The 24,442-nt window shown below is 31.7% G+C and overlaps 2 long non-coding RNA genes and 1 other non-coding gene across 3 annotated transcripts; all 3 read left to right on the top strand.

Annotated features, from left to right (window-relative positions):
* Positions 1 to 1,423: 1,423 nt before the first annotated feature.
* On the top strand, positions 1,424 to 3,502 carry LOC148760437 (uncharacterized). The gene is made up of 3 exons (XR_016023214.1): positions 1,424 to 1,484; positions 2,354 to 2,417; positions 3,226 to 3,502. It is a non-coding gene; the product is annotated as an uncharacterized LOC148760437 (long non-coding RNA).
* Positions 3,503 to 7,613: 4,111 nt separating this feature from the next.
* Positions 7,614 to 9,924, top strand: LOC148760436 (uncharacterized). Its single transcript, XR_016023255.1, has 4 exons — positions 7,614 to 7,795; positions 8,445 to 8,528; positions 9,398 to 9,461; positions 9,872 to 9,924. It is a non-coding gene; the product is annotated as an uncharacterized LOC148760436 (long non-coding RNA).
* Positions 9,925 to 15,165: 5,241 nt separating this feature from the next.
* LOC148760435 (small nucleolar RNA R71) lies at positions 15,166 to 15,272 on the top strand. Its single transcript, XR_016023292.1, has one exon. It is a non-coding gene; the product is annotated as a small nucleolar RNA R71 (small nucleolar RNA).
* Positions 15,273 to 24,442: the final 9,170 nt, after the last annotated feature.

The raw sequence follows: 24,442 nt of genomic DNA, 5'->3' as shown, positions 1-24,442 counted from the left end.
ATAGAGAATTCACGATGAAATTAAGAATTTTAAAGTCCCAGAATGGTTTAATATGGTAATTCGGAGTTCGAGGATCAATTTGGAGTCAAATCGAAATTTTCGCTATCTAGGGGCAAAATGGTCATTTGCCACTTGGGGACAAAATGAGAATTTTAGAAAAGATTTTTTTGGCCCCATTTGACTTATTGGAGTAAGATTTGAGGTTTAGAAGTGAAAAATTTTAATTTCGATATAATTTGGAGTAAAAGGGTAAAATGGTAATTTTACCACTCGGAATCAAAATTTTAATTTTTGAAAGGATTTTGATCAAATTTAATTATTTGGAGTGTAAAATGAGTATGAGGAGTGAAAATTATGCATTATGGCAAATTTTCAATTTTTGGGGTAAAAATGTAATTTTTGAAAAGTTCAGGGGCAAAAGTGTAATTTTGAAAAATTTGCTCCACCAAAACTTTGGAAAATTCTGGAAATTTCACTTAAGACTTGGATAAGTCAAAGGGAATGCATGGTGAAAAAAATAAGACAAGTGGATGGCTAGAAAAAAAAAATGAATTAATAAAATATTTAAAATATGAATAAAATAATATTATTTCATTAAACAATAAAAAGGCATAAAAAAAATCAGCCCACCCATTCTTCTTCTTCAACATTCGGCCAAGCAAGAAACAAGAGAGAGAAATGAGAAAACAAAACCCTAGAGAGAGAAAATCAAAGAAAAAGTGTGAATTTTCAAGGAAATTAAGTGAAAAAGGTGAGATTTTTTCTATTAAGCTTGAGTTTTCTTATTCCCAAGCATTTCTCTTTATTTTCCATGATTAAATTACATGTTTTCATGATGAATTCAATTCTGAAAAAATGGGTTAGGAGAGAGAAAGTTGTTGGATTTATTTGATTTTAATTTATGTTAGTGTTTTTAGTTAGTTTAGCATATTTAGAAACAAAACAACAAGAAAAGAATTTATTTTCTCCCCCAACCATTAATGGCTGAATTTACCATGTAGTGAGTGAGGATGAGTTTGATTTTATTCTAGGAGAATTGGTTAAGGAATAATGAATTATGAGCCTAGAAAAATAATGGGAATTTTCGAAGCAAAAATACGAATTTTTACCCACTAGGGGTATTTTTGTAATTTGCTGTTGGGACTGATAATTTGCATCACACTGAGGGACATTAAGTTAATTTGGGTGCAATTGAGGTATAGAAACTGAAAAGAATTAAATTGGAGTTTAAACGAACCCGTTAGGAATTTAATCGGGTGATAAGACGAATTAGGCTAATACCGGATTTAGATAGTTACCAGTGCATTTTTGCATTCCATATCATGCATTGGTAGTCCAAATTAGTTTAATTTTGATTTAGTACCAACTTAGTGAAATTCTCGATTTGGTACTGTGTCAAGGTGGTGAGTCTTCCAATAAAGGCAAGGAAATTGCATCCGAAGACCAGTAGACAGAGTGCTTCGAAAGTCTGCATTCTAGACATTGTGAGTGAACTTATTATCGTCTTAATTATCTAGAGTAGTTTTACACAACTGTGTGATTTTATGGAAAATGGGTTTAAATGGTAAATTTCTATGTTTTAGGAGAAATTGTGATTTTATAAAATGATTTTATAAATTTTCTGAAAAATCGAATACTTGTTTTGAAAATAGAGTAATTGGAGACTGCCTGCTTGTGTTGTAAATTTATGGTTTTAAATTGAATGGCTTATGACAATATATGAGCATGAATTGCTAAACTGATTTTGGTGTCAGAATTATTTATATTGTGTATTCAGCCTTGAGAGGCTAGATTACGATAAATTGTCATACTATGCTAGAATGAATTTTATTGAATTGGTGGAGTATATATTAATTATTTACTGCAGAGGGGGTTCCGTGGACCAGCCTATTAGAGGGGCACGGTAAACTCCATTATATTATTACCTCGAACGGAGAGGCGCGTAGGGTATCTCCTGGGGTATAGCTTAGGGTTCACTTCACGCCAAACCACCACGTGAAGGGGAACTCAGCCAACGCCAAGGAACGGCTGTATTTTTCTCAAACAAAAATATATTTTAAGTGTATACAAAATTTTAACAGCCTTGGCGGACTCGGTTAGATGCCCTGCGCAAGGTATCACCGAGTATGAGTTTTGGCACGAGCCAAAGTTTTAAGAAATTCATAAGCCAAGTTGATTACTTGATTTATATGGATTGATTTTATTTGGTTGAAATGAACTGAAAGGTAATGAAATTACAGTATGATGACTTGTTTTAATTGTCTCCATTTACTCGACTTTAGATACTTTAGATGGTATCTGTTTACTCACTGGGATTATAAAATCTCATCCCTTCTTCCTATACATTTTTCAGGCTCAGGACAGTTTGTAGATAGTCGAGTAGGACGAGAACTAAGCTCGGAACTGCATTATAGAAAGTAAGAGTTCACAGTCTTACATCCTCTTGGTCAATTGGAGCCCACGTGTCATTGCAGATCAAAACTTATATTTTAGTTATCTGTATTTCTATTCATACAATTTTTACTTTACTTTCAAGTGCGAAAAATTATTTACGAATATTTCTATAAAAATTTATTTTATGAGAAAATAGAATATATTATTGATTATTTTTGAATAGTACTAGTTGTTAACAATTTTCTTTCAAATGAACGTTTTAGATACTTAATTGTTTTTAAATCATTAAATATATATTTTTTGCTTACCTACTACATTTTTAGCAAGTTTTAAGGTTTTCGACGAAAAATTACGAAAATACCCCTGTGAGCCAAAAAATAATATTTTATTGTTCTTATTTGAAAATGACTTATGATTTTTTTGAAATGCGAGATTTAATAACTGTTGCTCACCGGGGAGATGAGGAAGTTGATGCTAAGCCTTGCGGGGTTTCAATCGGCATTCGAGGTGAAGAATGTTTGTCGAGGCCTCGCGGCGGTTGTCACGGGCCCGATGGGGAGTTCTAGGTCGTGACAATTTTATTGGTATCAGAGCATGGTTTAAAGATAAGATATTTTGATTTTAAAGCTTTGGATTTTAAAGTTTTTGATTTTAAAGTTGTTTTAAGGAATCTACACTGACACTGCGTGGCCTCAAGTCCAGTTAAGTTAAGATAAGTTAAGTTAAGTTAAGTTAGGTTAGATTGAATAGAATGTATGCATCTACATATAGAAATCTACCTATTTTTGAGATGCATAAATAATTAAACAATTACTATTTGATTGCATATAGGTTTTGAGGTGCGCTGGTGACACATACACCATGTCTAGGAGAGACGGTAGTCCCGACGCCTCTCATAGTATTAGCGAGGGATCGCTAGATTCTACTGCTAAGAGCCGATGGCAACCCGAACCGAGTAGTCCAAAAAGTGCAGATAGTAATAATATTAATGTAAGCATAAGAGGTTCCCTTTTGAGAAAATCTAAGGAACATGTTAAAGAAAGGGGGAAATTAAGGATAGCCGAAGGAGGTATTTGTTATAGGAAGAGCGTGACAGTAGTCCGACACTTTCCACCAGGTTGTGGGAGAAATGTAAGGGGACAACCAGAAAAGGATAAGGAGAAAGTAACAGTGGCAAGTAAACCTCTTAGAAAAGTGTCACGTGTACGACATTTTCCTCCCGGTTGTGGAAGAAATGCTACACCGGTGAGTGATGAAGAATATAAGAGAATACAACAAGCCTGGATTGAAGAACAAAGGAGAAAATCTCAGGAGGAAGAGGATCCATTGATGTGCCCGGATCAGGACAATGAGGAACCTAAAGATGTTTAATACTTTAGTTGAAGTTGTATTGTTATAAATCTAGGCAAGTGTCGTTTAAGGGAAGATGTAGTAGTTACCTGTGTAAAGGAGTTAGGAGTGGCTTTTATTTTGTATGACTCGAATGGAATGTAAAATAGTAGTTTAAATAATTGGATATGTATGGGAATCTCTTAGTATAAAAGAGATAAATTGGTAATATAATTATTGAGGAAGGTTATAGAAGGAAGCAATAAGGTTATAAATGACATTCGGAATGGATAATGTGATTAAGTTAATGATTGTAATTTAAGCATGAAGGGGATTATTCAGTGATGTTATGACACTATGAGGTAATAGTTGGGCACAAATATAACCCAATGAAGTTAAATTATGAAATATGGGGAATATAAAATTTTGATTCAGTAAGGATTGTGAGAATAAAATAAGGAGGAAGCTGAGCTGTTTTCGTAGTTAATTATACCGAAAGTCAATAAGATTATTGGAGTATAAGACAAAGAAGATAATTGGATAGGGATGACAATAAATTTGAGGAAAGTTGTAGATAGTAGGTAACTTATGTGTGGAGTGGTATATGTATTTTGAATTTATTACACTGTATGGAAAGGATGTTTTGAGGTGGAATTTTATGAATGTTGATAAACGTCAAAAGATGACATGAGATGGAAGTATTAATCTGGCTTAATGTGTATGACAAGAAAATAGAAGGTATCTATACTTATGGAACTCATGATATATATCTAAAAGGGAAACCACTGGTTGAGAATGATTGATGTGGTGACTTTGAATGCAAACAAATAGTTTTGATGAGAAAATTTCTAATAGCTACAGTACTTCAACATTGACTGTTCAACGCTATACTGCTTCAAATACCTCACGCTTATGATGCATGAGTAAGATGGGAGTGACATGATAATGAGCTTACAAATTGAATTTTGGTTGTTGGTCATTGTGTTTTGTTATCTGGGAGTCTTAAATATTCTGGAGAATGTTTACCCAAATGAATTGAAAAACTTCTTTATTGCCTTGTATAGAGGCATATAATAAAAAAAAAATTTTGAAAGATTCTTGAGATGACTATATTGAGATGAGATACCAAATAATGAAAGTGTGAAGGAAGAATTACGAGACTGGTATAGAAAATCAGTTTATATAGAATATCATTATGAGAATTTGTAATATCTGTTTTGATACAGTAAAATGACAAGGGTTAGTAACAACATGAGGCTAATTGTGTGGCACCCTAGAAACTTATGAAGATGAGTTAGGAGTTGAATGGATGAGTATGTATTTATATACCTTTAAGATTAAGTGTTTTAGGAATACATAAACATCTTTGAGAAGAGATTATAATCATACACAGCAAGTATGAAACGTAAAATTTTTAAAACTTGCTGAGAAGCCTAACGGCTAATCACAAGTTAAGGGATCACATGCTGTGAGACATAAGTTTAAGATAGATATTCCCAAGGAAATACTCAAGAGAAGTTTTGCTCTAGATCTCGTTAAAGCAAGCACTAAGTTATGTGATTATAAAAGGAAGTTGTAAGCTGAGAGTGATATTAGTATTAGTATTGAAAAATACTTGAGGAGAATCTAGTTTTAAGTTTTACAATTTCAAGTACAAATTATAAATTAGTTAAGGAAGAATGATGTTATGTTCATATGAAGGAGTGGAACAAAGGATGATAGAAGTTAACCTTGAAAATGAAGTCAGATAATGAAACTTTCCTAATATATTATGGAAATTGGAATTCGAAAATGCTTAAGGCATACATGATTCAAATGGGTTCGAGTCTTAAGTGACAAATCAATATCGTAATGCAAGAAAGATACAAGGTAATATAGAGGCATGAAAGATGATTAAGGACAGAAGGATGACTATTAGGAATTGTGGTATTGCATGAGATGCAATGATCAAGTTGAGATAAATCTTTGAGGCATCAATAGGATTATAAAGCATACACGCATAATAGATTATAATTCAATAGAGATGACATTGTGATGAATGATATATAGTACAAGGAAACTCAAACATATGGTTGGAAATGATATGAATGATATGAAGTTATACACAAGTATAATAAGAATTATTATATTGAAACTAAGATTAAGATACGGATGAATAAAGGGGGAATGTAGTCCAAGGCATGTGAACACATGGATTCCTATATATAAAGAGAGATGTTGACATTTGAAAATGCATGTATCTATGTATATATGAAATTGATAATTTTACTAACTAAAGTGAAGAATGGTTATCAGTAATTGGGAGATTTTGAAATAGTGTTAAGAGAGGTTAGTGAGCTAAAGTGTTAACGGACATGCAATGAACGATTAAAGTTATGAGTGACTTTGAAGGTAAACCTTGGATTGTTTAAGTTCTTAATGGAACTCTAATAAAGAAAGGGTATGCACCATTATAAGATGGATGAATCAAGGTTGAGAAATTGGTACAGAGCGAATTAATAAAATGATGATTAAGTATACATAAGTAAGTATGATATGTGATCGAAATCAGTATAATTGAGGTGAAGTTATGGTTCAAATTTAATAATGGTGATAAAGGCATGCTTAGTGTCTCGATATAAGAGATCATGGTTATGAAAAGTATTACTGATCCAATTCCAAAGGATGATAAGTGCCATAAATAAAGCATTTAATTGAACTGAAGGTGAATGAGGTGAACAAATTGAATGTCCCTATAGAAGGAACAAGGAGTAGGATCATAGAAGGAGATTGATAACGCAACATCGACGGGAATTCGAGGACGAATTCTATTTAAATGGGGGAGATTGAAATACCCCATACTTTGATATAGTGATAAATAAAGTTGATCGAATGCAAATTAAGGTCAATTAAAATGTTTAAAAGTGATAAAAGACGAAAGGAGTAGTTTAAGATAAAAATATTTCACAAGTGAGAATATAATAATAAAATAATAATAATTTTATCGGAGGAGAATTTGTGAGATAAAAGGCGATTTGGAAGTCAAGTGAGGCATAATAAGGTATTTTGGGTACCAAGGAGACAAGATAAAATTTTTAGAATAAAATAATATTAAAATATTAATATTTAGCTGGATGTCGAAGTCAATCAAGAAGAAGGATCATATGGTTGATCCAAGTGGGGGAGAAGATGACAAGCCCGACTCTATAAAAATAATTGTCATGACATACATGTGATGGATAGCATGTTTGCATGCTAAGAGAGTCCCAAAAAAAAATATTTACAAAAGTCAGTATTATACCTAGACGTACAACAAAGTTGATTTAAGCCTCGAACTAGATCAAATAGAGAATTCACAATGAAATTAAGAATTTTAAAGTCCCAGAATGGTTTAATATGGTAATTCGGAGTTCGAGGATCAATTTGGAGTCAAATCGAAATTTTCGCTATCTAGGGGCAAAATGGTCATTTCCCACTTGGGGACAAAATGAGAATTTTAGAAAAGATTTTTTTGGCCCCATTTGACTTATTGGAGTAAGATTTGAGGTTTAGAAGTGAAAAATTTTAATTTCGATATAATTTGGAGTAAAAGGGTAAAATGGTAATTTTACCACTCGGAATCAAAATTTTAATTTTTGAAAGGATTTTGATCAAATTTAATTATTTGGAGTGTAAAATGAGTATGAGGAGTGAAAATTATGCATTATGGCAAATTTTCAATTTTTGGGGTAAAAATGTAATTTTTGAAAAGTTCAGGGGCAAAAGTGTAATTTTGAAAAATTTGCTCCACCAAAACTTTGGAAAATTCTGGAAATTTCACTTAAGACTTGGATAAGTCAAAGGGAATGCATGGTGAAAAAAATAGGACAAGTGGATGGCTAGAAAAAAAAATGAATTAATAAAATATTTAAAATATGAATAAAATAATATTATTTCATTAAACAATAAAAAGGCATAAAAAAATCAGCCCACCCATTCTTCTTCTTCAACATTCGGCCAAGCAAGAAACAAGAGAGAGAAAGGAGAAAACAAAACCCTAGAGAGAGAAAATCAAAGAAAAAGTGTGAATTTTCAAGGAAATTAAGTGAAAAAGGTGAGATTTTTTCTATTAAGCTTGAGTTTTCTTATTCCCAAGCATTTCTCTTTATTTTCCATGATTAAATTACATGTTTTCATGATGAATTCAATTCTGAAAAAATGGGTTAGGAGAGAGAAAGTTGTTGGATTTATTTGATTTTAATTTATGTTAGTGTTTTTAGTTAGTTTAGCATATTTAGAAACAAAACAACAAGAAAAGAATTTATTTTCTCCCCCAACCATTAATGGCTGAATTTACCATGTAGTGAGTGAGGATGAGTTTGATTTTATTCTAGGAGAATTGGTTAAGGAATAATGAATTATGAGCCTAGAAAAATAATGGGAATTTTCGAAGCAAAAATACGAATTTTTACCCACTAGGGGTATTTTTGTAATTTGCTGTTGGGACTGATAATTTGCATCACACTGAGGGACATTAAGTTAATTTGGGTGCAATTGAGGTATAGAAACTGAAAAGAATTAAATTGGAGTTTAAACGAACCCGTTAGGAATTTAATCGGGTGATAAGACGAATTAGGCTAATACCGGATTTAGATAGTTACCAGTGCATTTTTGCATTCCATATCATGCATTGGTAGTCCAAATTAGTTTAATTTTGATTTAGAACCAACTTAGTGAAATTCTCGATTTGGTACTGTGTCAAGGTGGTGAGTCTTCCAATAAAGGCAAGGAAATTGCATCCGAGGATCAGTAGACAGAGTGCTTCGAAAGTCTGCATTCTAGACATTGTGAGTGAACTTATTATCGTCTTAATTATCTAGAGTAGTTTTACACAACTGTGTGATTTTATGGAAAATGGGTTTAAATGGTAAATTTCTATGTTTTAGGAGAAATTGTGATTTTATAAAATGATTTTATAAATTTTCTGAAAAATCGAATACTTGTTTTGAAAATAGAGTAATTGGAGACTGCCTGCTTGTGTTGTAAATTTATGGTTTTAAATTGAATGGCTTATGACAATATATGAGCATGAATGGCTAAACTGATTTTGGTGTCAGAATTATTTATATTGTGTATTCAGCCTTGAGAGGCTAGATTACGATAAATTGTCATACTATGCTAGAATGAATTTTATTGAATTGGTGGAGTATATATTAATTATTTACTGCAGAGGGGGTTCCGTGGACTAGCCTATTAGAGGGGCACGATAAACTCCATTATATTATTACCTCGAACGGAGAGGCGCGTAGGGTATCTCCTGGGGTATAGCTTAGGGTTCACTTCACGCCAAACCACCACGTGAAGGGGAACTCAGCCAACGCCAAGGAACGGCTGTATTTTTCTCAAACAAAAATATATTTTAAGTGTATACAAAATTTTAACAGCCTTGACGGACTCGGTTAGATGCCCTACGCAAGGTATCACCGAGTATGAGTTTTGGCACGAGCCAAAGTTTTAAGAAATTCATAAGCCAAGTTGATTACTTGATTTATATGGATTGATTTTATTTGGTTGAAATGAACTGAAAGGTAATGAAATTACAATATGATGACTTGTTTTAATTGTCTCCATTTACTCGACTTTAGATACTTTAGATGGTATCTGTTTACTCACTGGGATTATAAAATCTCACCCCTTCTTCCTATACATTTTTCAGGCTCAGGACAGTTTGTAGATAGTCGAGTAGGACGAGAACTAAGCTCGGAACTGCATTATAGAAAGTAAGAGTTCACAGTCTTACATCCTCTTGGTCAATTGGAGCCCACGTGTCATTGCAGATCAAAACTTATATTTTAGTTATCTGTATTTCTATTCATACAATTTTTACTTTACTTTCAAGTGCGAAAAATTATTTACGAATATTTCTATAAAAATTTATTTTATGAGAAAATAGAATATATTATTGATTATTTTTGAATAGTACTAGTTGTTAACAATTTGCTTTCAAATGAACGTTTTAGATACTTAATTGTTTTTAAATCATTAAATATATATTTTTTGCTTACCTACTACATTTTTAGCAAGTTTTGAGGTTTTCGACAAAAAATTACGAAAATACCCCTGTGAGCCAAAAAATAATATTTTATTGTTCTTATTTGAAAATGACTTATGATTTTTTTTGAAATGCGAGATTTAATAACTGTTGCTCACCGGGGAGATGAGGAAGTTGATGCTAAGCCTTGCGGGGTTTCAATCGGCATTCGAGGTGAAGAATGTCTGTCGAGGCCTCGCGGCGGTTGTCACGGGCCCGATGGGGAGTTCTGGGTCGTGACAATAAGCATCTACAACATTCTTACCTATTGATAACTCTATTATATAGAGTTATTTTGGCACATTTTTGAGGTTTAAATAGCTATATTTTTGAGATTTTAGCTTCGGATTGTAGCACTTTAGATGTCTTTCTAGTTTAAGTTTGATTACATATTGAGTAGTTAATTTAAGTTATTTCAGTTAAATTTTATTTTTTTTTGTTTTAAATTACTTTAAGGGTAGTTATTGCTAGTTTTTTTTATTGCTTTTGTAGAAAATTTTATGGAAAAGGCTCATTTGATGAAAATCCGCGAAAGTATGGTGATGGTTTCATTCGTATATATTGCGGTATTTTGACCATATCTCTTTGTAAAGAACTTCAAATGAGGTGATTCTTAAACCACTAGAACGATAAGAGGAAGGATTACAACTTTTTTGTTGACCACCTTTCCCAATTCAAATTTGATCATAGTCAAAATATATGTCTAAGTTAAAGCACTGCAGTAGTATACATGGACTAAACATGATGCAGTATTTAGAGCTTATTGTTCAATCCCAAAGTCCAATTGATGTGATTTTTGAGCCATTGGTTAAGAGACAGGGCTAAAACTTTCATATTTATCACTTTTCCCAGTTTAGAATAGATCAGGGTGAAAATCATGTTCGAATTTGATAGATTGTCGTAGAGCTAAGAGAACAAGGCTGCAGCGTTGGTGAAAGGAAGCACACCACATTTTCCCAAGAGCTCAGCATTGCAGCGCTAAATAAGTAGCGCCTATTTAAGTAACGATTTTCCAAAAATAAAAAAATTGAGAAGATTTTAGAAATTAGGTTACTTGAAGCCTATTTGAGGGACCTTTTTCACAGATTTTAAGAGGGGGCAGTATCCAACTATTCTGGAGATTTGGAGCCAAGAACAAGGCAAGAAAACAAGAGAAATTAAGAGAGAATTGAGATTGCAAAGCTTCAATAATTAGTTTCTTTCTCTACTTTTGTGCTTTTCTTATTTTCTTTGAAATACTCCATACTTTGATATGGTGATAAATAAAGTTGATCGAATGCAAATTGAGGTCAATTAAAATGTTTAGAAGTGATAAAAGACGAAAGGAGTAGTTTATGATAAAATATTTCACAAGTGAGAAAATAACAATAAAATAATAATTTTATCGGGGGAGAATTTGTGAGATAAAAGGTGATTTGGAAGTCAAGTGAGGCATAATAAGGTATTTTGGGCACCAAGGAGACAAGATAAAATTTTTAGAATAAAATAATATTTTATTAATGAAATAATATTAAAATATTAATATTTAGCCTGATGTCGAAATCAGCCATGAAGAAGGATCATATGGTTGATCCAAGTGGGGGAGAAGATGATAAGCCCGACTCTATAAAAATATTTGTCATGACATACATGTGATGGATAGCATGTTTGCATGCTGGGAGAGTCCCAAAAAATTTACAAAAGTCGGTATTGTAGCTAGACATACAACAAAGTTGATTTAAGCCTCGAACTAGATCAAATAGAGAATTTACGATGAAATTAAGAATTTTAAAGTCCTAGAATGGTTTAATATGGTGATTCGGAGTTCGAGGATCAATTTGGAGTCAAATCGAAATTTTCGCTATCTAGGGGCAAATTGTTCATTTGCCACTTGGGGACAAAATGGGAATTTTAAAAAATATTTTTTTGGCCCCATTTGACTTATTGGAGTAAGATTTGAGGTTTAGAAGTGAAAAATTTTAATTTCGGTATAATTTGGAGTAAAAGGGTAAAATGGTAATTTTGCCACCCTAGGGGTAAAATTGTAATTTTCCACCACCAGGACATTTTTCCAGCACATGGTCTTCCTTTATCCTCATTTTGACCATTGACTAATTGTGTGGTGGAGATAAAAAGGATTAAAATTTTAAAAGTTTTAGAAATGGACCAATAAGAAAATGCCATGTGTCATACCTTTATTATTTTATTGTTTCTTTATAAAAGGCATAAAATCAGCCCATTTTCTTCATATGGCCGGCCAAGCAAGGAAGAGAGAGAAAGAGAGGAAGAACAAACCCTAGGTGAGGAATTTCAAGAGAAAAAGTGTGGAAAATCAATGAAAACAAGTGAAAAAGGTAAGATTTTTCAACTTAAGCTTGAAATCTATTTTCCTTAAGCATTTCTCCTTATTTTCCATGCTTAAATTACATGTTTTCATGAGGAAATGATGGCTGATCAAAATGGGTTATGAGAGAGAAAGTTGTTAGATTAATTTGATTTTAAGTTATGTTAGTGTTTTAAGTTAGTTTAGCATATTTAGAAACAAAACAATAAGAAAAGAATTTATTTTCTCCCATAACCATTAATGGCCGAATTTACCATGTGTTGAGTGATGATGAATTTGATTTTCTTTCTAGGAGAATTGGTTAAGAAATAATGAATTATGAGCCTAAAAAAATAATGGGAATTTTTGGAGCAAAAATATGAATTTTTACCCACTAGGGGTATTTTCGTAATTTACTATCGGGACTGATAAATTGAATCTCATTCACAGTCATTAAGGTAATTTAAGTATAATTGGAGTGTAGAAAGTGTGAAGAATTGATTTGGAGTTAAATTTGAGATAATAGGCCGAATTAGGTCAGCACTGCATTTAAACGGTAGTCGGATAAGTTGTATATCATATCATGCATATATACCGAGCCTGGATCGATTTTATAATGGTCATGCATTGATGTGGTGAATTATGTATTGTACATTGTGGATAGGTGGTGAGCAAAGTACACTGGTAAAAGTACAGAGATTGTGCTTGGAGACTTGGATTAGGAGTACATCGACTCCTAGAACTATGAGTGAACTTATTATCGTCTTAATTGTCTAGAGTAGTTTTATACAATTGCGTGATTTTATGAAAAATGGGTTTAGATGGTAAATTGTTATGCTTTTTGAATAAATGTGATTTTATAAAATGATTTTATAAATTTTCTGAAAAATTAAATACTGGTTTTGAAAATAGAGTAATTGGAGACTGCCTGCTTGTGTTGCAAATTTATGGTTTTGAATTGAATGGCTTATGACAATAAATGAGCATGAATGACTAAACTGATTTTTGGTGTTAGAATTATTTATACTGTGTATTCAGCCTTGAGAGGCTAGGTTGCGATAAATTGTCATGTCATGCTAGAATGAATTTTACTGATTGGTGGATTATATATTAATTATTCACTGCAGAGGGGGTTCCGTAGATCAGCCTATTAGAGGGGCACAGTAAACTCCAGTATATTCTTACCTCAAACGGAGAGGCGCGTAGGGTATCTCCTAGGGTAAAGCTTAGGGTTCACTTCACACCAAACCACCACGTGAAGGGGAACTCAGCCAATGCCAAAGACCGGCTGTGATGTTCAATGAAAAAAAATGGTTTTATGCGAAATATGAATTTTTTTAGTAGCCTTGGCAGACTCGATTGGATGCCCTATGCAAGGTATCATCGAGTATGAGTTTTGGCACGAGCCAAAGTTTTAAGAAATTCATAAGCCAAGTTGATTACTCGATTTTTATGGATTGATTTTATTTGGTTGAAATGAGTTGAAAGGTAATGAAATTACAGTATGATGATTTATTTTAATTGTCTCCATTTACTCGACTTTAGATAGTTTAGATGGTATCTGTTTACTCACTGGGATTTTATAATCTCACCACCCTCATTTCCTCACATTTCAAGCTCGGGGAATTCCATAGTTAGCTGACTTTGATAAGAACCTTCATTTGGACTCGAATCAGTAAAGCTGTAGGTTTCCAGCTTCCGATGCATTTTGGATAGATGTGGGCCCACGTGTCACTGTAAAGAAATTTTATGCTTTGGTTATTTGCTTTATAGTATATATGAATATAATTAACTTTTACGCTATAAAAATTATGTACCGATAGTTTTACGAAAATTATTTTACAAGAAAATAGTTATTTTATTGAATATTTTTATTATATTCAAATGGTCAAATTTTCTTTTCAAATGAACGTTTTAGATACTTAATTTGTTTTTAAATCATTAAATATATATTTTCTGCTTACCTACTACATTTTTAGCAAGATTTGAGATTTTAAAAAAAAAATGAAATGACGAAAATGCCACTGTGAGCCAAAAAACAAAATGTTATGTTCTGATTTGGAAATGATTTGTAATCCCTTAAATTTTGATATTTGATAACTATTGCTCACTGGGGAAGTGTGAAAGCTGATACGAGAGCCTTACGGGGTTTCGATCGGCATTCGGGGTGAAGAATGCCTGTCGAAGCCTCGCGGCGGTTGTCACGAGCCTGATGGGGAGTTCCGGGTCGTGACATTCTTTGACTTAGATTCATGGCTAAATTTCCTTGGATATTGTTTTTATTAGATATTATGAGCCAAATTATCTTTTCTAGGATTGTGGTGGATTTCAACATGTAATTTCTCTTTTATTTATCATGAATGAGTGTAGTTTTGCTTATTTGAATCTGTTCTTAATGCTTTTGATTGTCTTGTCAGCAATTAACTGATTTGTGAATCTAATTGAGACTCGACAGAGAGATTTTATATTGGACTAAGGTTTGAATAGTGTATGTACACGTCACTTAGGTGATCTGATTCGCGATTCGAGTAGACATACGCCAATTGCCATACATAGCTACATTAGGACACTTGCTTAATGAACTTAATTTAATTGATTTCTATAGACATATAGTAAACTACTTAAGTTAATTATTTGTACAAGCAATTCGACAGAGACTTGTCCATAGCTTTAGATTCTAGGTTAGTAAAACCATTTAAGAAAGATATATAACAAGATAAGTTGGTATCAGATGAAGTGCTGAATGAACCCATAATCTTAAATTTTAATATGTTGCTTTTCTCAAGTGAATTTTTAGTTTCTATTAATTAATTTAGTGGTTGCTTTCATTTAGTTTTAATTAATTTTCTAAAACAGTAAGTTGCTTGAATAAGATTAATTTGTTATAATTTTAGTACTTAGTGAAGAATTAAGAGCAAATCCCTGTGGGATCAATTCTAGAATTACTGTCTATATTACTTGTTCGATACGTATACTTGCGTATGCAAAATCAACAACACATATTAATGCCCCACCAGCAACAGCATCAATTGTGGTTTTTATTGAACCAACCAGCCCATTGTAGAATTTCTGAACTTGCAACCAATTAGGAATCCCATTATGTGGACATCTTCTTAATAGTTCTTTAAATCTCTCTCAAGCTTCACATAAGGATTCACCTTTAAATTGAGTGAATGAGGTTATATCATTCCTCATTTTTGCAGTACTGACAGGAGGAAAAAGTTTTGCTAGAAACTTTTGAGCCAAGTCCTCCTATATAGTAATAAACCCATTGGGTAGTGAATTAAGCCAGCTCTTTGCTTTATCCTTCAAAAAAACGAAAATAGTCTAAATTTAATAGCATCATCAGTTACTCCATTGTATTTAAAAGTATCACAAATTTCCAAAAAATTCACCAAATGAGAATTAGGATCATCATTGGGTAACCCACCAAATTGGATTGAAGATTGAATCATCTGAATCTAAGTTAGTTTACTTTCAAAATTATTTGCATTGATAGACGGTCTTCTAAGGCATTAGTACAAACCTTGCAAAAGAGGAATAGGATTGTAAAGCCTAACCTTATAAAATACTTGTCATGACATGCATGTGATGGATAACATGTTTGCATGCTAGGAAAGCCTCGAAAATCGTTAAAAGCCGGTATTTTACTTAATAGTATAACTAAGTTGAACTAAGCTTCGAACTAGATCAAATAGAGAATTTAAGGTGAAATTGAGAATTTTAAAGTCCCAGAATGACTTAAAATGGTGATTCGGAGTTCGAGGATCGAATTAGAGTCAAATTGGAAATTTTGCTATCTAGGGCAAAATGGTAATTTTGCCACTTGAGGACAAAATGGGAATTTTTTTAAAAGATTTTGATCATATTTGACTTATTGGAGTATAATTTGAGGTTGATAAGTGAAAAATTGTAATCTCGGTATTTTTCGAAGCATAAGGGTAAAATGGTAATTTTGCCACCCTAAGGGCAAAATCGTAATTTTTCACCACCAGGACACTTGTCCAGCACATGGTCTTCCCTTATCCTCATTTTGACCTTTGACTAATCATGTGGTGGAGAATGGAAGCATAATTATTAAAATATAAAAAAAATGGACTAATAAGCATGTGACATGTGTCAAGTAAGGATATTTTATTATTTTTCATAAAAATCAGCCCATATTTATCCCATTTTCTCTTCATGTGGCCGGCCATAGTAAGAACAAAGAGAGGAAAGGAAAAACACAAAACCTAGGTGGGAAAATTGAAGAAAAAGTGTGGGATTTCAAGGAATCAAGCAATCAAAGGTAAAATTTCTTGATTTTGACTTGCGATCTACCTTTCCCATGCATTTCTCCTTATTTTCCATGATTAAATTTCATGTTTCATGGTGAATTCATGGCTAATCAAATGGGTATAGAGAGAGAATGAAGTTGGATTGATTTGATTCTAAGTTTTGTTAGTGTTTTTAGTTAGTTTAGCATATTTAGAAACAAAACAATAAGAAAAAAAATTCATTTTCTCCCATTACCCATAAGAGGCTGAATTTTCTAGGGAGAATATTAAGGCTGAAATTGATGATATTTCATGATATTTTGGTGATATTTGATGTTTGGTGAGGCTAGAAATTAAATGGGAAATTTTGGTGTGAAAATCTAAATTTTTGTTCAATGTATAGACATGTGTGATTATTCACCCGGAACTAATAAATTGAATCTCATTCACAATCACTGAGGTAATTTAGGTATAATTGGAGTGTAGAAAGTAAAAAGAATTGATTTGGAGTTAAATTGGAGATTTTAGCCGATTAGACCGAGTATAGTGTGACTTAGGTCGAATATTACATCAAGCGATTAATTGGACATTTTGCATTCCATATCATGCATTATTAGTCTAAATTAGTTTAATTTCAATTTAGTACTAATGTGGTAAATTTCTCGATTTTGTACTGTGTCAAGGTGGTGAGTCCTCCGATAAAGGCAAGGGAATTATACCCAATGACTAGTAGTCTGAGTATTTCAAAAATCCCCACTCTAGACATTTTGTGTAACCTTACCATCATTTTAATTATCTAAAGTATGCTTTTATTCGATTTTGGTGAATTTTATGAAAATGAGTTCAAATGGTAAATTTTTATGTTTTGTAAACAAAATGTGTTTAAATGAAAAGACTTTATAAATTGTCTTGAAACTAAATAACGATTTTGAAAATAGAGTAATTGGAGACCACTGGTATATTGTTAATCTATGATTAGAAATTGATGGCTTATGTTATATTGTTATTGTGTTGGCATGACTGGTTGGGTTGTGTTTTGTGAATTGTATGAATTGTTTTATTTTACCCTTGCAGGCTGGGTAGTATTATATTAGCCCTGTCATGCTGTTAAAATTTTATTATATGGTGGGTTTAGCTTGCTACAGTAGGCGGATTCTGTAGACCAGCCTATTAAAGGGGCACGGAATCCGGATATAAATATGTACCTCGGTCGGAGAGGCGCGTAGGGTATCTCTTGAGGTATGGTTAGAGTCCACGTCACGCCGAACCACCTCGTGATGATGAACTCCATTAACGTCAAGGAACGACTGTGTTTTTCAAATTAAAAATATGTTTTCGTGTATACGAAATTTTTACAGCCTTGGCAGACTCGGTAAGATGCCTCGGTCAAGGTATCCCCGAGAATGATTTTGGCAGGAGCCAAGTTTTTTTAAAATACTCATAAGCCATGTTGACTATTTAAATGAAATGAATACTTATGTTATGAAAAACTTATTTGGATGAAATGTTTTAATAGCCTCTTTTTACTTGGACTTTAGATCTTTTGAATAATGTTTGTTTACTCACTGGGATTTTATAATCTCACCACCCTATTTTCCCTCTATTTCAGGCTCAGATTAGACTGTAGATAGCTGATCTCATCGAGGACTACCATTGAGTTTGCATTATTCAAACTGTAGGTTTATAGTCCTCTTTACTTTTGTTTATTTGGGGGTCCACTTATTATTGTAAATTAAATTAAATACTTTGGCTTACTGTATTACAGTATGTATGAATTTATTTAACTTTTACGCTACAAAAATTATTTACGTATAACTCTAAAAATATTATTTTATAAGAAAATAAAATATTTTACTTAACATTTCTTTTATTTTCTTATTATATCCAAATATTCAAAATTTCGTTTTAAATGAAGATTTTAGACTTTAAAACTCACTTTTGATTATGAATTATATGTTTTGTACTCGTATATTATATTTTAGCCAGTTTCGAAATTTTTGGAAAAAAATGACTAAAATACCTCTATGAGACAAAAATTATTATTTTATTTGTTTTGAGTTAGAAACAGCTTAAAATCTTCTAGAACTTGATTTTCGACAACGGTTACTCACAAGGGAAATGAGATACTGATATTAAGCCTTGTGGGGTCCCGGTTGGCATTCCGAGAAATGAGTGTCTATTGGGGTACCGTGACAGTTGTCAATGGCTCGAGGGGAATACCGGGTCATGACAAGGATAATCTCGCAATGCTTTATTTTCTTCGAGAACCAGATTAATGGCATTATTGCCATTGTTGTTGTTATCCTCAATCATTGTCTGATTTAAAGTTGCAACTTGAAAATTTTTCCTTCGACGTCTTCTAAAAGTTCTTTCTATCTCAAGATCGAAAAGAATAAGATTCAAGTTGTTTCTTTTTTACATACAATAACCAAAGATATCTACAAGCAAACAAAAACTAATATTAAAACAAGAAAAATGAAATTTGAAGTAAAACTAAATTGCTTTGTATTAGTATTACCAAAAATTTTAGAAACAATTCCCTAACAACGACGCTAAAAACTTGTCAGTTAAAATTTTACTATGCAAGTATACATATTGAATAGATAATATATAAGCAAGCAAAGTATCGATCCCACAGAGAGTTGATCTAAAATTTTACCAAGTACTAAAATTAGAATAATTTAATCTTATCCAAACAATCAAAATCAAATAACTAAATTAATTAACTAAAACTAATTAACCAAAATTTAAACTAAAAAGAAAGATCAAAGTAATATTAACTTGGGTAAAAAAAAATCAAACAAGTAAAAGATTACAATATCGATCACACTTAATTTAAATCTTACCTCTCTTCCTTAACTTATTTCACTGGGTTGAATTGCTAACCTAAAGTCCTCAATTATCTATAAGGGTTTTTCGACTTGTTTTATAAAAATATTTATTTTAACCAAAACATTATATCCCTATATGAATTGAAATTAAAACAGATTTATCAAGTTCAAGCTCTAATCTAGCTACATATGGCATATAAGTATGTCCCTATCCTATACACAAATCAATTATTATGATCATATGCTATCTCAATTTTAGTCTATACTAAACTCCCTTTCCTAAGTTTATTTAGGTTTATAAATCAATTTAATTTATGATCAAGCAATTAAAAGTATTAAGAACAAATTGGAGTAAACAATTTAAATCCCATTAAAGATAAGGACAAAAAAGATTAAAAATTTAGGTTACATGTGAATTCAATTGTAATCTTAGAAAAAGAAAATTAGCTACTCATAATTACAAAGACAAATAAATATATGTGAAGTTTAACCATTAAGAGTAACAAGAAAAATAAAAGCTAAGGAAGCAAACAAAACAAATATTTACAACCTCGTTCTTCAAGTTTCAGCCTCAACTTCTAGCTTGTTAAATCTCTTAAGGTTGTTTAACCTAATCTCTCTTAAAACATACTATACATATTAACAATCTTAACCTACAAGCCCCTAAGTTAACCTACTAATTCTAACTATTAGGCTTAATAGTGTAGTGAGGTTCAAACATCAATTGTCACCTTTAAAATTGTCATTCTCATAATAGTGCGCCCAGTCATCTTCCAATGCAATTTTCTTTATCTTCAAAGCAGAATTGGGCAAAGTGATCTCATGAAAATTGTAGCTCTGTCTCTTAACTTTCCAATGGTCCAAGAATCACATCATCTAGAGTTTATAGCACTAGTTATGGTCAAAACACTGAAGCTCATACAAGCAGACTTTCGAGTCTTTCAGCACCTTATTTTCTAAAATTAAGTCCAATTCCATTAATTCTTACAACAGTATAAAACAAATAAATAATAACCAAATTAAAAGAAATAAACATATAATTAAAGAACTCACTTAAAAATAAACTAATTATAAAAATAACTAAAAAGAACTAAATTATAATTGAAAAGTAAAGACTTAGCTAATATTTATTAACAAAAGTAGAGTAAAATAATTTTATAAAATAGAATTATCAAATAGCTTGATGAAGAACAAGAAAAAAAGTGAATACTTGAATATTTGACTCATTAATTGGTGCATGATCCCCTACCTAAAGAGTAGGGTACGAATCTCCTTTCTTTCAATTGAAAAAAGTGAAGTAATTTGGGGAAATTATTTTTATTTAATTAATTATTAAAATCTTTTTAATATTTACTGTTAATTTCTTGATATGCTTTTTTTCCTTGATAGTATCGAGAGTTAATGACTGACAGTGTACAATATATAATCATAAATTGTCACTATACCAAATATTAATCCTAATAAATATTCCTCCCTTTCTATTATGGTGGAATGATTATTTCATTCTAATCCATATCTTCACGTCATGTATTGTGTGATTTGTAGCCGAGGGCTGTTAATGGGTAGGGTACGTATACATTCTCACTACCTTATAATTACCTCAATCCGTTTAAAAACCCAATTAGATAAAAAAAATTATTAAAATGTTCTTCACGGGTACCCAATTACCCGAACCCGAATCCATATTTATAGACAATAATATTTCCCCTACATATTTCATATAATTAACTACTAATTAAATTAATAAAAATAAAATAATAAAATTTAAATTTAAATAATCAAAAACTTTTAGTGTGTTTATAAATGAACATAATATATAATGCAAATCAATATTATTTTATTGTTTAGTAATTATTAACTTATATAATAGTAATTATATTCTTTATAAATGAACATAATATATAATATAAAGTGTATGTATTAAAAGACATTACAAGTTATATACTATAAAATGTGTCACGACCCGGTACTCCCCTCGAGCCCGTGACAACCGCCGCGGTGTCCCGGTAGACACTTATTGCCCGAAATGTCAACCCGAAACCCCGCAAGGCTTTACTATCAGTTTCTCTGTTCCCTTGTGAGCAACCATTGTCAAATATCATGTTCTAAAATATTTTAAGCTGTTTCCAACTTTAAACAAATAAAATATTAATTTTTCGTCTCACAAGGGTATTTTGGTCATTTTTCTCAAAAATTTTAAAACTGGCTAAAACGTAATATACAAGTACAAAACACACAATTCATATTCAAAATGAGTTTAAAAGTCTAAAATCTTCATTTAAAACGAAATTATGGTTATTTGAATATAATAAGAAAATAAAAGAAATATTAAGTAAAATATTCTATTTTCTTATAAAACAATATTTATAGAGTTATACGTGAATAATTTTTATAACGTAAAAGTTAAATAAATTTATACATACTTAAATACAGTAAGTCAAAATATTTAATTTAATTTACAATAACAAGAGTGCCCCCGAATAAACAAAAGTAAAGAGGACTGTGAACCTACGGTTTGGAAAATGCAGATCCCACTGTAGTCCTCGATGATATCAGCTATCTACAGTCTATACTGAACCTGAAATGGGTGGAAAGGAGGGTGGTGAGATTATAAAATCCCAATGAGTAAACAAACATCATCATAAACATCTAGACTTGAGTACATGGAGACAATAAAGTAAATCATCATAAACTGGGTTATAGCATTAGAACACATTTTGTTCAAAACACGTAAAGAGGCTTATGAATCTCATAAAAATCTAGGCTTGTGCCATAAATCCATTCTCGGGGACACCTTGGCCGAGGCATCCTACCGAGACCGCCAAGGCTATTAAAATTCACATTTCACATAAATCATGTTTTTGTTTTGAAAACATAGCCGTTCCTTGGCGTTGGCTGAGTTCCCCCTCACGTGGTGGTTTTGCGTGAAGTGAACCCTAAACTTTACCCCAGGAGATACCCTACGCGCCTCTCCGTTCGAGGTAAGAATATAATGGGGTTTACCGTGCCCCTCTAAAAGGCTGGTCCACAGAAACCCCCTACTGCAGTGATTAATTAATATATAATCCACCATATAATAAAACTCAATAACATGATATGGCAATTTTGTAATTCGCAGTTTTTCAAGGCAACCAAACAATTCGCATTTCAATACAATTGCCAACTAGCCAATCATGCTCGATTTATCATAAGCCAGTTAATTTAAACAATCAAATTGCCACAATTAACAGTCTCCGTGTACTCTATTTTTCAAATCACTATTAATTTCAAAACAATTTATAATTTAATTTCATTGAAACTCATTTATTCATAAAACATGAAAATTTATCTTTTTAAATTTCTTTTTCCATAGAATTCATGAAAGCATTTAAAAACCACCCTAGATAATTAAAATGACAGTAAGTTTACTCACAATGTCTAGAATGCAGACTTTTGAAGCACTCTGTCTACTGGTCCTCAGATGCAATTTCCTTGCCTTTATCGGAGGACTCACCACCTTGACACAGTACAAAATCGAGAGTTTCACCAAGTTGGTACTAAATCAAAATTAAACTAATTTAGACTACCAATGCATGATATGCAATGCAAAAATGCACTGGTAACTATCTAAACCCGGTATTGGCCTAATTCGTCTTATCACCCGATTAAATTCCTAACGGGTCCGTTTAAACTCCAATTTAATTCTTTTCAGTTTCTATACCTCAATTGCACCCAAATTAACTTAATGTCCCTCAGTGTGGTGCAAATTATCAGTCCCAATAGCAAATTACGAAAATACCCCTAGTGGGTAAAAATTCGTATTTTTGCTCCGAAAATTCCCATTATTTTTCTAGGCTCATAATTCATCATTCCTTAACCAATTCTCCTAGAATAAAATCAAACTCATCCTCACTCACTACATGGTAAATTCAGCCATTAATGGTTGGGGGAGAAAATAAATTCTTTTCTTGTTGTTTTGTTTCTAAATATGCTAAACTAACTAAAAACACTAACATAAATTAAAATCAAATAAATCCAACAACTTTCTCTCTCCTAACCCATTTTTTTCAGAATTTAATTCATCATGAAAACATGTAATTTAATCATGGAAAATAAAGAGAAATGCTTGGGAATAAGAAAACTCAAGCTTAATAGAAAAAACTCACCTTTTTCACTTAATTTCCTTGAAAATTCACACTTTTTCTTTGATTTTCTCTCTCTAGGGTTTTGTTTTTGTTTTCTCTCTCTTCTTGCTGGTTTGGCCGGCCATGGGGTGGAAGATGGGCTGATTTTGTGCCTTTTAAAAAGGAAAATAATAAATTAATAAAGGCATGACACATGGCATCATGTCATTGGCCCGTTTTTAAAATTTTAAAAATTTAAACATTTTATCTCCACCACATGTTTAGTCAAGGGTCAAAGATGAAGACAAAGGAAGACCATGTGCTGGAAAAAATATCCTGGTGGTGGAAAATTACAATTTTGCCCCTGAGGTGGCAAAATTACCATTTTACCCCTATACTCCAAATTATACCGAAATTAAAATTTTTCACTTTTAAACCTCAAATCATACTTCAATAAGTCAAATTATACTCTAATAAGTCAAATGGCGTCAAAAAAATCTTTTCTAAAATTCCCATTTTGTCCCCAGGTGGCAAATGACCATTTTGCCCCTAGTTAGTGAAAATTCCGATTTGACTCCAAATTGATCCTCAAACTCCAAATTACCATTTTAAGTCATCCATGAACTGTGAAACTCTTAATTTCACCTTAAAATTCCTATTTGATCTAGTTCGAGGATTAAATAAACTTTGTTATACCCCTAGGTACAATACCGACTTTTGTAAATTTTTCGGGACTCTCCTAGCATGCAATCATGCTATCATCACATGTATGTCATGAATAGTATTTTATAAGGTCGGGCTTTACAAAATGTGTATGTATATTATAATTAAAAATTTTATAAGTTATAATTTTTATAATGATAACATAAAATAAAAAGTAAATATATTTATATTTAATGTTTTTATATATATTAAAAGTATTTTTGTGTGTATATATAATAGTAATTATATTCCTTATAAATGAACTCAATATATATAAAGTATAGATATTGAAAAACATTACGAATTAATTAATAATCATAATTTCATTAATTAATTTAATTAATTATATGGTTTGTCCTTAATTACATGAAATTAAAAAAATAGCTAAGTTTCAAAACTATTATAATCTCACAACTTCTTTTTAGATATTTAAGTTTATATAAACAAATGTTTATATATTATAATTAATAATTTTA

The sequence above is a fragment of the Theobroma cacao genome, chromosome 10 (genome assembly GCF_053813885.1).
Source record: "Theobroma cacao isolate CCN51 chromosome 10, ASM5381388v1, whole genome shotgun sequence".
Lineage (NCBI taxonomy): Eukaryota > Viridiplantae > Streptophyta > Magnoliopsida > Malvales > Malvaceae > Theobroma > Theobroma cacao.
Note: the sequence above shows the minus strand (reverse complement) of the source record. Positions and strands in the feature narration are given on the sequence as shown.